The sequence below is a fragment of the Rattus rattus genome, chromosome 11 (genome assembly GCF_011064425.1).
Source record: "Rattus rattus isolate New Zealand chromosome 11, Rrattus_CSIRO_v1, whole genome shotgun sequence".
Taxonomy (NCBI): domain Eukaryota; kingdom Metazoa; phylum Chordata; class Mammalia; order Rodentia; family Muridae; genus Rattus; species Rattus rattus.
The window spans coordinates 82,973,017-82,992,641 of NC_046164.1; positions in this window are offsets into that span (position 1 = coordinate 82,973,017).

Sequence of the window (19,625 nt, forward strand, 5' to 3'; positions counted from 1 at the left end):
TCTTGGAGCACTATGGTGCTGCTTACAACAACAGCACACCAGCAGATGTCAGCTGTTGTGGGTCAGTAAATTATTTCCAAAGACATGTGCCATGAAGGCCCAGAGTTGGAGCAAGAGGCAATGACTGTAGGAAAGCAATCAGAGACTGGCTAAGATTGGAGCAGAGAAGACCATGGAGTAGGACCCTGCACACAGAAGCAGAGCCTGGTTTATATACACAAGGCTGATAACAGGGTATTTGCCAAATGTCCAAATGTGAGGAAATGAGTAGATTTCATTGCAGTGAAAAAGAATGAGGAACCAATATATTCTAAAACATGAATAATGAGATGGATAATTGACAAACAGACAGGTTCTTTATTTCAGTATCTTTGAGATGTGCTGAATGGGCCTATCCACAGCCAACAAGGCCGGTGGTATTGTGGACTGAACCGAAGGGTAGTGGAGAGCATAACTAATCGAAATGTATTGGTGCTAACATTGTTTAGGTTTATTGATATTTAATATTGTTGATGTTTGTCCAAATGCTTAAATCTATGAGTCTCTTATTCACTTTTAAAAACTGCAACTTTATGAAATCTGATTTATATATATATATATATATATATATATATATATATATATATATATATATATATATATATATATATTCATGAAAGTGGAAAATGAACTAATATGTGCAAAAGAAAATAGAATCATAACATTTGTTATCTTGAATTTTTACTGGCAATTCTTTTATTTTCTACTCCAGTTTTCATATTTGATGCTACATAAGAAATTTCACTTATGGTTTTCCTATTCTAAGTCTAAAGTGTGAAAGGAAAATGTTAATTTGGTGGTTTAAAAGAAAAGAAGAAGATTTCACAACCTAACATTTGTTTGTTAACATATTCAACTGTTCATATGTGAAGCTAAAGGAGCTGCAAGTATATTTGTTCTCTAATGAATTTTAATATGACACATGGTGTTTGGTTAAATTACCTATAACATTAGCATTTTATAAAATATCCATCGTTTTGGTAACCATGCTATCAAAATAATAGTTCAAATACCTCTACCTGTTAGTTTCATCTAGGAGATAAGTTATGCCTTGAAACCCAAGTACTTATAGAATAACTTGTCTAAAAATGGAGCATTACAGTGGAATTCAGAAATGATCTGGGTTTGGAGAGTTTTTTAAATAATATTATGTTTATATTTTAGACTTTTGGGGAAATTACTTGTGGATTAGTCATGTGGGTTTTAGACTTTATTTTTTGTAGAAAGGGTTCTATATATCTCGGGCTGATCCCAAATCTCCTGTAGCCAAGGATGACCTTGAACCCCTGATGCTCTTGCTTTACCACTCTACTTCTGAGATTATAAGAATGTCCTACAGTGCCTAGACAATACAGTCACTTCAAGTGTTTGGGCTAATCTATCAAAAAAATTACTACTGAACAAAGTTGCTTCATTTTATTTTGATTTTAAGTGATAAGTCAGATGACATTTTTGCTTCTTGTTAAAATAAATGAGTTCTTTAATGACTTTTAACATACAAAGTAAAATATATGGGACCAGAGAGATAAATCATTGCACTTGGTGTTCTTCCAAGGGATCCGGGTTTAGTTCCAAGAACCCACATAGTAAGTCACCACTCTCTGTAACTCCATTTCTCCAGGATCTGATATCACCCTCATCTGCACTCCTTACATACCAGGCAACGTGTGGTACATAGACATACCACAAGCAAAATATTCATCCACAAAAGATTATACAAGAAAAATCATTCAGATTAAAATATTCATCCTAGAAACCAACCTCTAATATTTGTACTTTGTCATTTTGTGGCTACAGTACATTCGTCCCAGAGTCAATAAATAATAGGTAGAGGAAGTTTAGTATGGAAACATGGCTGCTCTAGCAAGGTATCAGATGAAAAGATTGATTCAGCTGGAATGCACACAAACCACACATTTAATCCCTCTAGCTGAAATATACACCTTGAATATAGATGCCCCTTTAGTACATACATTTAACTCCAAACGAAGATGACTAATTTAAGAGCACACAGAGTGATGAATTTTGAAAAAAAAATGAGTCATAAATCTCATGAGAACAGACAGGAATAAGTGGCTACATAAAGAGTAGTGAGGCAGAGAGAATTGGGTTCAGTGAACTCAGGTGAATTCAGTTTGGTGCAGTTCAGTTCATTGAGTTCAGAGGTAATCTTTCTAAGCAGAGCAATCCTGTCAGAAGTTGAGAAAAGTCAACTTGAAATAGTCAGCTTGGAGTGGAGTTTGAGTCAGAACAGTTGAGCTGAACCAGCCAACCAAAGTTCAGGAAGAGATAGAAAGGCTGAGTTTATTTATCAGTAAGTCTCAAAGGCTGAAACATTCTAGGCTTAGGTTAGCAGAGGCTGGAAGCTGAATCCTTCAAGATTTGGGCTTGCAGAAGATTAGATTACATGGAGAAGCTTCCAGGACTAGGCCTAGGGATAGTTAGAAAAAAATCTGGGCTCAGTCCAGGCCATGAATTAGTGAAGGTTCAATACCACTCTCAGCTTTATCCCTTCCTCTAAAGAAATAAAACTACATTTACATTTATAGTTATAACACTTTTCATGTTTGATTTTAACTGACTATGCTAAAACACTTCAAGTCTAAATACAAGCATAAAGTATTTCACAAATAACTATAAAGTAATTCATTTTTCGAAAACCTTTTGTTTCTACCCATAGTGCAGTAAGGTTCTAACAGAGTTTAGGCTGTTGATTTTTTTTCTGGCTGAGGTGAAGAGGAATGGAACAAATGATATATATATAGGCAAAAAATTCTTGAATTTGCCAACCACGCTGTATGAAGATCCTATATCCACAAGGAGAAAAGAAAACTGGTGGTGGTAGGTGGTGCTTTCTTTAGTACATAAAATCAAAATGGTAGTGAATATTGCAAAACAAGTGTCAGTGCTCCCCAGTCCTCAGTCAGCATATAGAAATTCTATATTTTCTTCTGTGCCTTTTTCATTTTCTTTTGACAAAATACCTAGAAAACAAAGCAATTGAACTCAATGAAAATTTTTTTTCTTTAATAGTTACTTACCAATGTGTACCTCAGATTTGCTGTTCTTTGAAAGATAATTCTACTGTTTTCTATTGAACATTTGTGCTATTTTCTGTTTGTGACCACCAAGCTTTCTTGTTACTAGTATTAACATCTGAAAGATTATGCAGAATTATACAGAAATGTCTGATTCTGTAGAGAAGAAATGATCTGTATCTAATAGAGAATTCTTTTCATACATATTTTTTCTGTGACAACAGACAAGAAAAAAGTAAAGTACTCCATAGATTTTTGTCTTTGAGAAATGCTTTATGTCTGTGTTTAAACTTTAAGTGTATGAGCAGAGTCAGATGAATCAGACATGAAAAGTGTTATTATTTAATGACCCTGGTGTGCAATGACTTTAAGAAAATTGTCTTCCAAAAATTGCTGTATCCACAGAAGAGAAAGTTTTTAGTTACAAACACTTTTGTTAAAAAATTCTATACTTGTTTATCCTAACTTGCTTTCACTAGTTGTTAGATAATTCAGTTGATATTTTGATAATCTAATATTTCCCCAAACTCTAATAAGTACAAATAGATATGTTCATATTATATATGTATATACTATGTACATGTGCATATTTATGTGTATCAGTGTGTACATATATATGTGTGTGCTAAACTCAAAATAGTTTTTAAAATACTGTTTCAAGAAAGAAAGAAACATGAATTTCCCTTGATATTAGATGGATATAATTCCATTATTTTCCAAATGCTATATTCCGAATCTTAACTCAAAGACCTAATTATTTTGCCAAGGGTTAGGAGCATTAAATTGCAACAAACTGCAATAATTAAGCATCAAAATTTTTGACTTTTGTAGCTATTTGTTGTGCACCTTTGAAAAGTAAGTATTGTTTAAGACATGAGACTGATGTAAAGGAATTTCATCAGCTGCATCAACTAAGTTTTTAAATATGGAAGGAGTTGCAGAACAGATACACTGTTATTTTGTGGAACTCCGACAAGAAGCCTAATAATAACCATCTGATGACCTCACAGCTGCACTGTCCCAGCTGGCTGCAAGCATTTCCAGTCTCCTACGAAAAGAGAACTTCACTGGAAACTGTAGGACAATCTATTATCTGGAGAGCAATGTGCAGACACAGCCCTAGGAACCCGTGTTTTTAATTGGAAAAGTAAAAAGAAATTCTACCCTCTAAAAATCTTGATGGTGCTACTGTAATAAAATTAATTTTGGATAAAATTTCTCATTTGTTCTCATACGGAATACTTTCAATTTTCACAATGCTGTCTATTGTCAGTCTCAGCTGCAAACCAACACCTACTCTCATATTTTACTTTACAACTTTTGGCAAGACCAATGAATTTATCTGCTATCTTTGCCCCAGATTATAAGTTTTTAATGCACAAACTGTAAATGAATGCTTTCCTGTGCAGAGCAGAATATACCTTAATGAAAAGAAATAAAGATACATTATCTACTTTGATTTGTGTTTTCTTTATCTTGAACAGCTGTACAGAAATTTGCTGTTTATTATGTGGAACTCTTCTTTTTGTTGAAGACAAATTGCTAAGATGAAAGCAGGAATATCAATGCAAAACATACGTACTTATATTAGTGGTTGAACACTGGTGTTAAGATCTAGATCCAAAGGTTTACATATCATCTTGGGAAAGAAAATGACTACACAATCCATTGGCGGGCATATAGTATTAGAGTAACCAATTTCCACAGAGTCTCCCATTTTCTGGTTCTGTTTTCTGTGCTCCAAAGCTAGTTCAAGGGTTGAGAGATGGCTGAGTGGTTAAGAGCTCTTCTTTCTCTTCCTTTAGACCAGGGTTACATTCATAACAAACAACATGAAGAGCTAATAATGCTCTAACTCAAACTTCAGGGAATCCCGCATTCTCTTATGGTCTTCATGGACACCTGCATGGATTCACACTCAGACACACACACACACACACACACACACACACACACACACACACAATATTGTAGTATACATTACTTCATAATTATCTTGTTAAAGTATTGTAACAATAAATAATATAATATGATCCTCCACAAAAGAAAAATCTTTGATTTTAAGGTTTACAGTTAGACTCAACCATGTGTCCAATTTGTGTGCATACAATCATAAAGAAAAGGTGAGTGCAGCACAACACAATATGTTTTCATAGAGAAAAGCAACATTTATTTCTTGCTATTATATCATAATTCTTATATTTCAGTAGATAATATTGTTGTTTATAATATTTTTATAATATTAGTTAATTTAACACATTTTTTCAGAGCTCCAGCTATTTAAGCTCCTGACTGGATGAGGTGAGGAAATGAAGAAATGATAAATATACAGACACAGAAAAACATTAAGTTTAGGTAGACCATTCTTTTTGGCAGAAAATCTTCAGCTCTCTAGAATCTCAGTTTATGAATCACGTACAATTGAACTGAAAGGCAGGTTATTGTAGACAGCCAGACAACGAGGTGGGATTATTACATACAAGTAAACAGGGAGGCAGGGTTTACGGTATACAGATGGATCAAGAAGCCAGGTTTAGCTAATCGTGTTAGGAGCAGTTTCTGTAGGGGGGCAGTCTCTATGCCATGAATGTCAAAGGGTAAAAATCTATGGTGGACATTTTTCTCCATATGCAGTCAACATTCACAGTCAGACCAAGAGAGAAGGCTTTGCATTCATCCACATTTGTGAGTGAAGCTTTGAAGCCTTTGACTTGGTCATGCCTGGGCCAACAGCAAATATCACTAATATTCCCTCAAGTCTACTGATCATCCATGTGTTCCAGTGTGTACATATGCACAATACACATAGAAGAAGACAGGAAGATAACACTCAGGACTTGGTCCTCTCTTTCAAACATATGGATCCCTAGGATTGAGCCTAGACCCATAGGCTTGGCTGCAAGAGCAATTTCCAATTTAGCCACCTCACTGGGCCCTGGAATTATTGTTCTTAATTCACTGCCTTATACAGTTTCAATCATCCTTGGGTATCTATGAAGTCATCACCAATGGATGGAGGAGCACAGCTCTGTTGACTCATTTCTGTCTTTGACACTTACTGCAGACATTCTCTTATAACTGACTCAGGTTTATCAGCGTACACATACAAGGAAAGGACATCATTAGACTTTTGATTTTATGTTGCTTTGCATTAGTCCATTTCACATTTGACAGCTGTTTTAAGTAAAATTAATAGCAGCAATTCACTTTTGAACTCTAATGTATTTTTCATCAGTGGGGCTGATTAATATTATTAATTAATATGTGGTTTGTATTGCCAACATGCATCAAGTTCTGTGCGTCTAAGACAGATGCTTGCGGTGGGTTGTGAAATTCCCTTCGAGAGACACATCTGAGACAAGGCTTTCCCATCAAAGCAATGACTACAAAATTACTTTGCACATTCTTGCTGTGATGAATGACATAAGGACCAAAATTTATTTCTGAAGGTTTATTGAATTTCCTGGGTGATTAACTCAGTCAGCGTTGAGTGCTTGTGGAGGCAGGGAGTGTATCTCTGTATCTACGAGCTGAATGTCATCCAGACATACATAATTATCACCAAAAATAAACCTGTAGTATGTGATTCCAGCTTCTCCTTTAACTGCTTAGGACCACTCACAGTATTCCGGATCTCCTTCAAACCCTCCATAGAGAAGAAAGAAAAACAATGAGCCTCACTTTCAGCAATATGGGCTTTGCTTTTATTTTGATAGCTCCCTGTTTTCTCCCTTGCTATTTTTGTAAGTATTAGTATGATCTTTTCTTTACAGCACAACACTTTTACCCATAAATTCCGCATCAACCTTCTAACATGTGAAATGTTTATCTTGTAAAGATGAAAATTTATTTTAAGATATGTAAAGTCCAGGACCTAGGCATATATTGCTCAGTTGGTAAAGTACTTGCTAAACGTTCAGGAAGCCATGGCTTTGACTCCCAGTACTTCACAGAATGGGAGGGGTGAATGGAGGATCAGAATTCCAAAAACATCCTCAGATGCATAGGAAATTTTGATGTCAGTTTGGGATACATGATACTCTGTCATGAAAAGGTGTAAAAGGAGGTATTAGAATACTTTACACTGTTTTATTGCAAGTATAAAATAAATATTTGAATCTTTATCCTTTTATTATGGCCGCTAGCAACTTGGGATAATGGGTGGACTTAACCCTTCTATTATGGCTACCAGCAACTTGGGGTAATGAGTGGTTGTTGATGAAGAGGTTCCATATTAATAATTCAATTCTCAGATGCTAGAACACAGAAGAGTGAATATAAAGAACAAAGATAAAGTAAGTACATGTCTGAAGCAATTCAGGAATGTACAATTTGAATATCTTTGTCATAAGAAAATGTAGGTTAAAGTGAAGGACTTACTGGCTACACTCCTTAAGAGGATCTATACATGTTGTGCCTCAGGATTGTGAACAATGTTATGTAGCAATTCATCTAAATATATCAAAATAACCAAATATAAAATATACTTGAAGTTTAAATATTTTTTCTTTAAAGTTAATTTTCAAAAATTTATATAATAGGAGAATTTGTATGTTAAGCAATTGGTTTGTATTAGTCTTTTAACTATCATATATTAAACACCGTGGTTCTATAAGTATATGTATGTAAGCATTGGCTTGACGCCGCCTTTAGTTCTTTTTGCGTATGTCCCTAGGAGTAGAATTAGTAGCCATGTTATTCCCATGCTTCACTTACTGAAGACATGTCAAGTGACTTAGTAATTAAACCTGCCTTCCTGCTGCATTAATTACTTTTCTTTTTTACTATGAGATGAAATATATGAAAAAAATCTACTTAAAGAGCAGGGTGATCATTGAGGGTACTGTCAAATGTGGTTTGGAGATGGGAGATCACAGTGCCAGGCTTGCTTTCCCCATTTTCTCAGTCTAGGATTCAACCTACAAAACTGTGCCATGGTGCTGTGTGCCAACATGGATCTTATTATCTCAGTTGTCCTAAAGTCATTAAACTCACAGCAGATTCTGACAAGATGACTATCAACACCCACAAATATCAAGATAACAAAGGGATACAAGGACTCAAATTATGTTTTACTCAGCAAAGCTTGTGTGTGTTGTGTGTTTTGTGTGTGTAGTGTGTGTAGTGTGTGTGTGTGTGTGCGTGTGTGTGCGTGTGTGTGTGATATTTCAAGTAGAGTTTTAACTTACATTTTTTTTTTTTTCTTTTTTTTTTTTTGAGCTGGGGACCAACCCAGGGCCTTGCGCTTACTAGGCAAGCGCTCTACCACTGAGCTAAATCCCCAACCCTTAACTTACATTTTCATAGTCCCTCATGGTATTGAGAATCTTCTCATGTGCTTGTTGGCTGTTTGTATATCTTCCTCAGAGGTGCATCTACAAAAGTAGCTGAACCAAGTCTCTATTAATCCAACATAGTCATTGAAAAAAATTAATAAATGGGAAATTTCTTTATAGCATATCTGGACATACATTATGGGGACTTTAGACTGAGTTATTTGTGAAATAACAATACAGTCTCAAGAATGATATATTACTGCATATTTTATGTTTTGGCTTCTCTTTTAAAAGAATAACTAACATAAATATAATCTTGCAAGCAGAAGTAATAAACGTTTATAGAAAATAATAGGAATCTCAGGTCCTTAAAAAGAGGAAAGGCAATAATGTAGTGTCTAAAGTAGTGTGGGATGATCCAACAAAAATCCCCGAGATGTGTAAGACCATCTGACTCAGTGAGAGACTGGAAAGGGAAAGGACTTGATTGTAGTTTAGTGACCTGGACCTTTAATACACCATGGCTGATCACATGTTTAATATTGAACATTACATTAAGAGAACAGAATTGTGGTTAAGGAGTTACAGATGAAATAACCTTGAGGCCTCTTCAGACTAAAAGTTTTTCTATATAAGTAGTTGAACAGAGGCAAAGAGATAAACCAGACCTACTAATTGGGTTTATTTCACATTTTCCTACAAATATTTCAGAAACACTACAACTGCTGTTAAACTAAAATATTCCCCCCCCAAAAATTGACTTTAACTGTTTTGATAGAATTGTGGCTCCTGTCTGGACAGACCACATCAGGCCAATAATGGCCCCATGTGGAAGAGGTTTATTGGGGACGATAAAGATGGGGAAAAGAGAGGGAGAAGAGAGAAAAAAGAGGAAGGAGGAAGAAAAGTTCTGCCTTTTATTTAAACTGTGATGCAACTGCTCCCAGGTGAAGGTGGGAGCAGAACCAAGTGTATGCTGGGAATGTATGACCATTGCCATGGCAATAGATGCACGGTCCCTGTCCCCTTGAGGTGACCAGGTGAAGTCACTGCTGGAGGCAAAAACGTTTCCTGACATCAACATTAACTTTTCAGAGTTTTTTCGTGAAATGACACAGAGAGACACGCTTACACACATGCACACAAATATCTTCCTAAAGTTTCATAGCAGTCTGTGACACATAACAAAATATTGGATTGAGATAAGTCCTCAAGGACCCTTGTAAGGAAATAGGACCCCTGCAGTGTTGAGATGCTGTGGCTATGGTCTCTGCTCTGATCCCCCCTCAACTGCAAAGGAACCTCAAATAGTCCTGCTGGGAACAGCTGTTCCTGTTAACAGCTTGTGGTTCAAGAGAAGCCACAGTCACTCTGACAGGACTCTTGCTTTCAGAAAAGAAAAGCCTGGACAAGATTTCTAGTCTACATAAAAGAAAGAAAGTGTACTGTCTGTATGTACTTCTAATGAGGTAGTTGTTTAATAGTCCAGATGCTGGAAATTTAATACCCTTCTTGGAGTCCTTTAGATGAGCATGGTCTGCCATACTCTGAGTGTGTGAGAAAAGTTGTGTATTTCTGAGCCTGATTTACCTAAGATTATTTCCAGGAGTTGGCCTTGTGTTAAAACTACTGAGTTGTCTATCACTGAGAGAAAGGGAAGAAAAGGATTTTCCTCTATCTTTACAGTGTCTAGGAACACGTTCCTGCTTTCAGACTTTCACCTGCTTCCGCCCTAGAAGAGATATTGGGTGGTAATTATTGTTTGGTGTCTGGTTTGTATCACTTAAACCACTGTCCTCCAGTCAATCATGTTGACTGGAATAGAAAAGCTGTATACATATGCTGAAGCATCACAATGTTTCCTGTAACTTTTTCCCTTATTTACTTTACATTTCATAAATAAAATCAACATAACCATCTTCCTCAATCCATTTTGAGTTAGAGCAATTTTGTGTTATGTTATGGTGATATTTCTTGTTGACGTCTCTACTGGACAGTGTTCTCAATATTGATTTCTGAATAAGCATCCTCCACTGATAATTGGAAATGCCTTGTGATTAAACTCCTGTGTTTATTCACAGATGGCCTGCTTTCTGTTATATACGAAGCAGGATTCTCTAGAATAACAGAACTTACAAAATGAATCTCTCACTCTCTCTCTTCTCCTCTCCCCTCCCCCCTTCTCTCAGTAGTTTTATATCCCATGATCCCAAATGTCTCATCTGATCTCCAGTGCACACCTGAATTATGATGATATAGGCTTTAACGCCAGTGAAGGAATGGACTTCCTAGGGAGGTAAGACCAAACAGACAAAGAGAAAGAGCTTCCCCTTTTCATACTCTTTATAAAGGCTACCAGCAGATGTGACCCAGATTAGAGATGAAGCTTAAACCTCAAACAATGTGGATTAATCTGTGTCTTCCCACTTCAAAGATCCAAATCAGAAATGGATTGCTCCTCTTCAGACTAAGCAAAAATCCTTTCCAAGTATGCACAGTCACTTTTGGTTTTTAGTTAATTCAAGGTATAGTCAAGTTAGCCATCATGTTCAGGGAATGCTAATGAGAAGCTCCCACTTACCTTTGTCCTGGCAATACACAGACTCAGAGATTTCCTTCCCAAGTGCTATTTGACCTACGTTCCTGATAACCTTGTCTGTAAGTTAAAGACCTGTATACTGCATTGACTCTGAATGGTCCAACCTACTTGGCTAACCTCCAGGAAGGGACAGTAGGAGAGGGGTCTGAGGGAGGGACAGCACTCTAGTCCTTCCTGCCAAGTGAGAGGAAGGAACTTGAATCTCTTTACCTGCTCAGGTTTCTGTGCAGGTCTGCAAGTATGAACACACTCTTTCTTTGAAATATTATATTGGTCTGAAGGGGTAATCATTAATAGAATAGTGGTATGTCCTCCAGGTATTCTCCAAGGTTTACTGTTGCTATGCTGATGACTTTAATAGTCACAATTAATTTTGAATTTCCTACCAAACACATGATTCTAACAGAGCAATGGTGAATACAACACATTTGTTTAGTATTTTTCAAGATTAACTGTGCTTTTAATTAGTAGTGCTGTCTACTGAGAACCATTGGTTAAGTCCAATATGCCTGGTGGCCCTACTACAGTTTTTATAGAAATCGAAGAAGTACAGAGAGAATGAGGGAACAAAAAAGATTTGTTACCATAGCATTGGAGACACATTAAAGGAAACCAATTTCCTTCTGGCCAGAATAGAATCTACTCCTTGGTAGAGGCATGCCTTTGTCTTTTCCCTTAAGAGTTAGTCCTAACCATGATAAAAAAAAAAAAAAAAAAAAAAAGGTAGGTATTTCCCTAATGAGATGATGTACATTTTCTTCCCAGAATTCCTATTCTTGGTGAATTGGAACAGCAGCCTTGTAGCTGTGTTAAGCCTTTCCCCCTCCCTTAACCCTGCCCCTTGCTTTTCTGAGTCCTTACCTTTTTCTTACCTCTTTTTGTTCTTTTTTAATTTGAACTCATTTTTATGTTTTTGGATATATGCCAAAATCTTGATACTCTTTTTCCAGACACACCAGGTTTCCTTATTCTTTTTCTGAGTTCCCTACAGCGAACTCTAATTTCCCTGGTAACATGTGGCAAGCCAGGTGTGGCTTCCACAGTTTCAGGCAACAGAATTACCAACAAAAATGAATGAGATGTTTCTGGGACTGCCAGAATGATTAGGTTAGCTGCCCCTGAACTTATATGAGTAATTCAAGAAAGCCCAGGCAGCATATAGGTGCTGGGTAAATTCCCTGATATGCCTTTCTAGGCAGTAACCAATGTAAATCCATTGCATGTGAATGAAGTTGATACTGAATTCAGATATCTGTGTCTCTCACACAGCATTCTTTTTCTGTTACATCTAGGAAACTAATATAGTCAAACCACTTGACTAGTGTTCTCTAGGTTACAATTTTAATTCTGTGACATTTCTCTAATGTAAATATTAATTATTGCAATTTCTTTTGTGAGCTTATATACAATCCTCTGATATTTGAGAAGACATGGTGTAAAACCAGAAGAAGAATGAAGCAATGAATAAAACTGACACTTCTTCTGGTAACTGAACAGATACAAAATAATGCAGCACCCATATCAAGCAAAAGGGAAGGGTTAAAGCATCCAGAGAAAGAGGAGGCTACCTCTGGAGTGCTCAGGGATTTATGTAACTCATGTCACTATTTTCCCAAATCCCAGACTAAGAGAACGTATGTACTCTGTCACGAACAGATAATAGAAACCTGTTTGAAAAAACTTTGCGTGTCATGTTACAAATGATCACAATTACAGGGGAGCACAGTGCACATGATGTCCTCTGTCTGGGCTTGCTATGCATTTTTAAGAGAAAGCCACTAGAGAACAAAGGAGGTTTGCCTGCTTGCCTGCACCATTGTTCTCTGTAACAATCCAGATCAATCATTCACTGTGTTAAGACACAGCAGGCTTTGCAATTAGCCTGGGCTAACACAGTGCTTTATATTAAGAGAGCCATCAACAAATACTACACAAAGGCAGCAGCCTTTTCAATTTCTTCCTTGATTCCTTGTAAATCCCTCTTACCCACAGGTCCTGAGGGACCCCTCTCCCAGAACCCATCATCGGTCTTTTCAGAAAGTGTACTTCTTCTGTATGGGCTTTGCTTGTGTAATGAGTTCAGAAATGTACTGTTGTCATTAGTCATTGGCTCTATGTGGAACTCTTAATCTTTCTGAAGGCATTTGGAAATAAAGTCCAAGAAACGGTCTTTGTTAGACTTAGATATTTATGGAGAAGGAGAAGCAATTGACCTCTATGTCCTTGAGAGAGGCAATTGGACTGAAGACATTTGACTTCTGTAGAAAGTGTCATTAATCATGAGAGTGATTCAAATGCAGAGGGACAGTGCTTGCCACCCTGCAGAGAAAGTAGTTTTAAACAAAGAAAATGGATACGAGGGAACATATCTAAATTTCTCCTCTTTGAGCAGAAAGGGATTCTGATCAATAGCTAGATCCTTCCAACATTGGCTCCCAGGGGGATTTTTTTTTTTTTGGTCAATGGTTACCCTGCTTTTCAGCTTCTGCCCATTACAGCGCTGCACACTGAGTCTTAGTTTTTGTTTGCTTCGTTTTGTTTTGCCACTGATACATTACAATCAGAATTTCAAGCCCATTCAGTAGCTGGACACTCCTAATTGTCTACTAAGGCCAGGTAAATGGTTTTCTACAAGCCCCACATGTATTCCTTCTCTACTTGACAAAATGTCCTTACATAGGTGCCACACTTGTCTGTTCATGTTAAACTTTGACAATTATAGACATCTCCTTCTTTACGAATCTGTCCACTGTTGAGTGCTTAGGAGATGTTTAAGAGCAAGTGTCATTATTCTAAGGAGTTTACTTATCTCTCTACTCATCTTATGTGTTAAATATTCATAATACAAAAAAAAAAACTGAAGCAAAATTTTGTTTTACCTAATCTGTTATATTCTCAGCCCACTGATGCACTGGCCAATAGACCTTTTATAATATTTAAAACACCTAGACTCAGGAGGAATGCTAGCTCATACTGAAATTTACATCAAGGAGAATCGATATGAAAGAATGGGTGCTCGAAATTGTGTTTATGAGCTGGAGTCATGGAGATGTGACTCTTTCCTAATGCAAATATATGCATCCCTTAAGCTCTATGCAATTGCACTTTCCTTATCTGCAGACTGAATGAGAGAAGAAGAATGCTTCTTTCTGAGGCTGGGCTGCATTGTGCAATTCAACTCGTGGACTGCTCTCTTCAGGACAATAAATGATCAATGGAGAGAAGCTCTTATTTTCCTTCCCCTTCTCTCCTCGAGAATACAGTGCAGAGGCTAGCAGGCATTGCTCATGAATATATGTTTGGCTATGCTAACCAGGACCAGCAATTTATTTTTTTTTTGCCAGCAAAATCAGAAATAACAAGAGGTACATAAGAGTCCTTAAGCACTCTCTTGCCCCTAAATGAGAGATAACTTCCCTGTATATGTGTAAAGACAATTTTACCAGTCTATCAAGCACAACATAGAGAATATTAAAAAAGAAAAGAAAGAAAGAAAGAAAGAAGGAAGGAAGGAAGGAAGGAAGGAAGAAAGAAAGAAAGAAAGAAAGAAAGAAAGAAAGAAAGAAAGAAAGAAAGAAAGAAAGAAAGAAAGAGAGAAAGAAAGAAAAAAGGGGGCCAAGGTATATTGGTCCATACAAGTTCCTATTAGTGATATCCGTTTGAATTGTAATTTCTGTTAATCATAATATTTGGAGATTTGTTGATTAGTGAATATAACTAAGAGTGGTGAAGATAGAAATAGCAAGCCTCCTCAGTAAAATCATATCTTATTTTTGTACTGTTAGTAAGTGTAAAATATAGCAGCACCATATTATATCCCGAACTATTGTGACTATTCTGCATTGCTTAGGGCAAAATGTGTATGCATCATAAATTGGGAAAAGGTTCACATATTATAAAAATAAACATGATTTTATTTTATAAAATACATATCACAAGTGCTTTGTTGCTTAGCCTGAGTGAGGACAAAGGATTCCCATGTGCTCCAGTTAACCGTCAGGTGCTAGAGTACTATCAGTGAGGCTGGAATCTTGTTCTAGCTCATAGTGTACATTAACACACCATTCCTACTGTTCATAGGCTATGGTGTGAATCAGAAGGATCTCAGTGTAAATGAATACATTCTGTGACTTTGGTGAAAATGAGAGTCCCTGGGGTTCTCTATGCTTTCGCTATTCAATTCTCTGATTCCTTCATTTCTGGAAACCACTGATATTTTTATCTATCCTTTTGGAGAATATCTTTAATTGGATTCCCTTCTAATAAATATTTTGCAAATTGGTTACTTTTACTAGTAAGATGTAGTTATTGTTCAGTCTTAGATTCTCATGCTTTACATTTTATTTCTCTGTATCACTACAATACTTAATATCCTAGTATCTGAACAGTGCGATTTATTTACCTACTGAAGTACATGTTTGTTTCTAAGAATCTCCTGTCATGAATAATGATGTCATTAACATGTTAGTGTACATAGACTCTCAACTAATTTTAACAATATTTTGAAAGTGTGACTACATGGCAAGCATGCTGTCAGAGTCTGCATGCCCTTCTTTCTAAATATTGAACCCTGGTTTTGTAATTTTAGTTAACATATTCCCTACAAAATATGAAGTAGATTATTCTTCCATGCCTTAATACTTCTATTCATATGTTTAAAGAATAAAATAGATATATCAGATATTTCACTGAAATATCAGTGCTCCTGACACTAACAAATTCATCTACCTGGAACACATTGATCTCAACAACGAGGTCTATCTGCTATCACTCAAAAATACTTTTCTATATGAAAAACTATTCTAGCCTTTCAGGTGCAAAGCTTCTCTGACTGATACAGATCACAAGAGTAGAAATTCAGGTTTTACTCCCCCTGCAATGGTCTTACTTTGAATTATTTATTGATAATCAGTATTTCGCTAAACCCAGGATTAAAGTTAAATCAAATTGGAAAGTTCGCATTACCACATTGATTATGCTAAGGAGTGTATGTAATACATAACATGAAATCACTGGGAGACAGACAGCACAACTCTGAACGGTTGAGACAGAAAGGCTCACACATTTTGAATTCTCAAATCTGTATGATGAACAAATGGAACTGAAAATTTGTTTCCCTGTTCACTGGAATCTGAACTTCTGAAATTTTTAAGGAGTAGAAAGGTGTATTATTACCATCACAGTTCTTTGCATAAATGGCGATATATAGTAATTAACATCAGAATGTCAGTTAACATACATATGTGTACTATATATAATTTAAAGTGGAAATATAGAAATTTAATTCCAATTTTTATTGCTTTATCTTGTGTAGGGTTTTAAATAATTCATTTAACTTTTTGAAATTTCTATTTCTTAATCAAATTATGTAGTAAAGAGTAAATAAAATGCCTTTTTCAAATATTTTACACATGAAATTGTAAAAAGTTCCTGTCTATAATAACCATTACATATTACATATTACATAAGAAAATTACATATTCTTAGCTAGACATGATAGCACAGACCTTTGATTTCAGCTATTGTGAGGTAGAGGCAGAAGCATAGTTCAGTGAGGTCATTGTAGCCCGTGAAAGACTGTCAAAAAAGTGAGAAAAAAAGAATGTAAAGACTCTTAAATTTCATCAGACTTCCCTGGATAGCACAACGCTTGTGTATTTTCTTGTTTTAATCTACAGTAGTCTATAGAACATTGTCAGAATTCGTTCCCAAACATCCAATAGAATTATAGTAAGTCTGATGTCAGATTCCCAGAATTCACATAGGTAAATGAATTCTATGTTAATGTTTCTTAGTACCAAAACTATTTTTGTTTTTTAGCAGTAACTATAGGAAAGCAAAAGCAACTGAGCGAGCATCCTGACCTGTGACTCTGGAATTAGAGTATTCCAGGGCTACTCTGATTTCTGTCAGCCTCATCCAAGGCAAATTGCACATAATCCAGGATAATGAATCTACTGATAGCTAACACAGCAACAGGATGTCATACTGCCAGCAGACCTGCATAGCTCAAGTTCCTTACATAGACATTCAGGAGTAGTCACAAACATACATATAAATGTCAATAATCGTACCAATAATTGATAGCTCATTGTAGTAATTTAAAGGTACAGCTCCCCTTGACTTGAATTCCTGAATGGGAATCTGTTTCTATTAAGTACATTAGAAAGGAAAAATTCCTGAAAATCATCTGAAAATACAAATATACTCTTAGTTCTAGCAGCTTCTATTTATTTTTTCCACATATAATATGTGAGCTTTTCCCCATTCTTTTAACCAAAAACATCACTTGTCCTCTGCCTCTAAAGCACATAAAGTGCAATACTATGAAATTCATTCTCCTGCCCAGGCCTTATCTGAAATTTCTTCCAAAGGACACCAAAAGACTCATGGTATAGCTCTATGGTAGAGTAACTGAATGGATTACGCCTCAAGTTACAGTAACAAACAAGAAAAGGAGGAGAAAAAAGTCAGACATATAAAAAGAAAGAAAGAAAGGAAGGAAGGAAGGAAGGAAGGAAGGAAGGAAGAAAGAAAGAGAAAGAGAAAGAGAAAGAGAAGGAGAAAGAGGAAGAAAGAAAACCACAATAGTGACCAGGAGAAAATAGTTAGAGTAGAGAGAGTAGAATGATTAGAGAAGATTGGAAAGAAGTTAAGGGATGGGAATACAAATGTTATCTTCAAATGCCCATGTTGACCTTGCTTTATACATATATGTGTGTGTGTGTGTGTGTATTCATGTGTGTGTATGTGCATGTGTGTGTGTGTGTATTTCACATATATTCATTTCACATATATGTGTATATATAGTATCAAATACTTCATATATACATACACAGACAACATATATATCTGTGCAAACAATGGTTTGGTCTAACACCAGACAAAAGAGTCAAGAGTGAATGTTGTGTTTTTTACTTCAATGACTCCATTAAGAGAGTAATTGGAAAGCACACTCTTCACATGGTTTTATTGTTGCCACATAAATAAATTGTGAAGAGCGAATGGGGGTAAATAACATTCATGCTGTTGGTCTCAACTGGCAAGACAGTTTGTATCTACTGAGGGCTCAGATAAGAATCTGCAAAGTCCCCAAAGACCCCAGTTAGGAAAGTCATACTCGGATTTTGGCACCATTTTAGGAGGTTGTAGAGGGAGCAAGAGGTGAACCCTACTTAAGGAATGTCACATCACTGGTCACAGGCCTTTGTACTATCCTGAAACAGACGTTTCTGATCCAGTAACTCTGTTCCTATGTGCTCTTTCCTTCTACCATGGTATTTTGCTGAAGCACGTGGAGCAAAGTGACCATGATATGAATACTTTGCAACTATAAGCCAAACAAAATCCTTCCTCCTTAGATGCTGATTTAATGTACTTGATTTAAAAAGTGAGACTTTACTACCAGAGAGCAAAATTAATTTCCCAGTCATAAAGCCTTAATAATATTTCATAAGCCTACTAACTTGGCTAAAATTATATAAATGAATCAAACATGAAACCATATCTATTTCATCTTTAGAAAACTTTATTGATGTTAAATTATAACCTTTCCTCCCAAAAATTAATGACACTGCATACAATATTTTCAGGAAAAAAAAAGTAGGAAATATCCTACTTTTAGTAATTCTAAAAATGATAAGACATTAAGCCTGCAAGATTATAACGTGCCTAAAGGTCAATAAAATTCTAGTCAGTGTTAAAAACATTAGAGCTGAGATCATCTATGAAATAATTGTGTAGAATTTATTAAAACAGACAATTCAGAGATGCTTCAATTCATGTTTTAACCATTTCTATTCATATCCTTGCATAATATATTTATGTAACCAAAGTATATTTATTTAGTAACAGCCAAAAAATAACTTATATCTTATACCTGCCAATTATTCCAGTGAATAGGCAATTAGGCTGAAGACAATTTCATCAAATCAACTGGTCTACCTTATTTTGTCTTTCAAATTTATGTTTACTAAAAATTGAAAGTAAATGGTCTAAATAACACATTGTACAAAAAGCACCTTTTTTTCTTTCTCCCTACTAATCTATTGACCCTTAAATATAAACAGTGTTATTACTTTCATGCTTTTTAATAAGCATGCAAAATAATGAGCGTCATTAGGATGTTTTAATGCATACTTTGATTTATCAATTTTCCTGCCTTGTTCCCTCTCCCTTTCCCTGTCACTCAGCCCCAGCCCCCCATTCCATCAGGTATCAATGAGGTAATGTAACCCACAAACACCAGGAACCTATCTCTTAATGCAGTTGGTGTGGTTTTTGGGTCTTCGTTGCTAAGTCTGCTCGTTTTTCTGAATTCTATTAGAACAGGTACAACTTTTTATTTTTTCGACATTTTCTTTGGCTAACAACCAAAATGCTAAGGAGTTTTGAACTAACATTGAGTTTGCAAGGAGCTTGCAGGTCTCTCAGTGTTTTCTCTTGAGCGCTCCTGTCCCTTTTGTAGCTGCTTGCAAACTGTCCTTGCTGACCCTCGCTCTAGGGCAAGGCATTCTGCTGTCCTTTTCTCCAACTCTTACTCTTAGGAACCCCAAGATTTATAGCTTGCTTTCCCTCATGTTTTTCTCTCTAACATTAATAAAATGATCCCCAAGGAAACTTTTAAGTATATATGAAAATGACTTTTTCAGTGAGGATAAGAACCCATAGGAA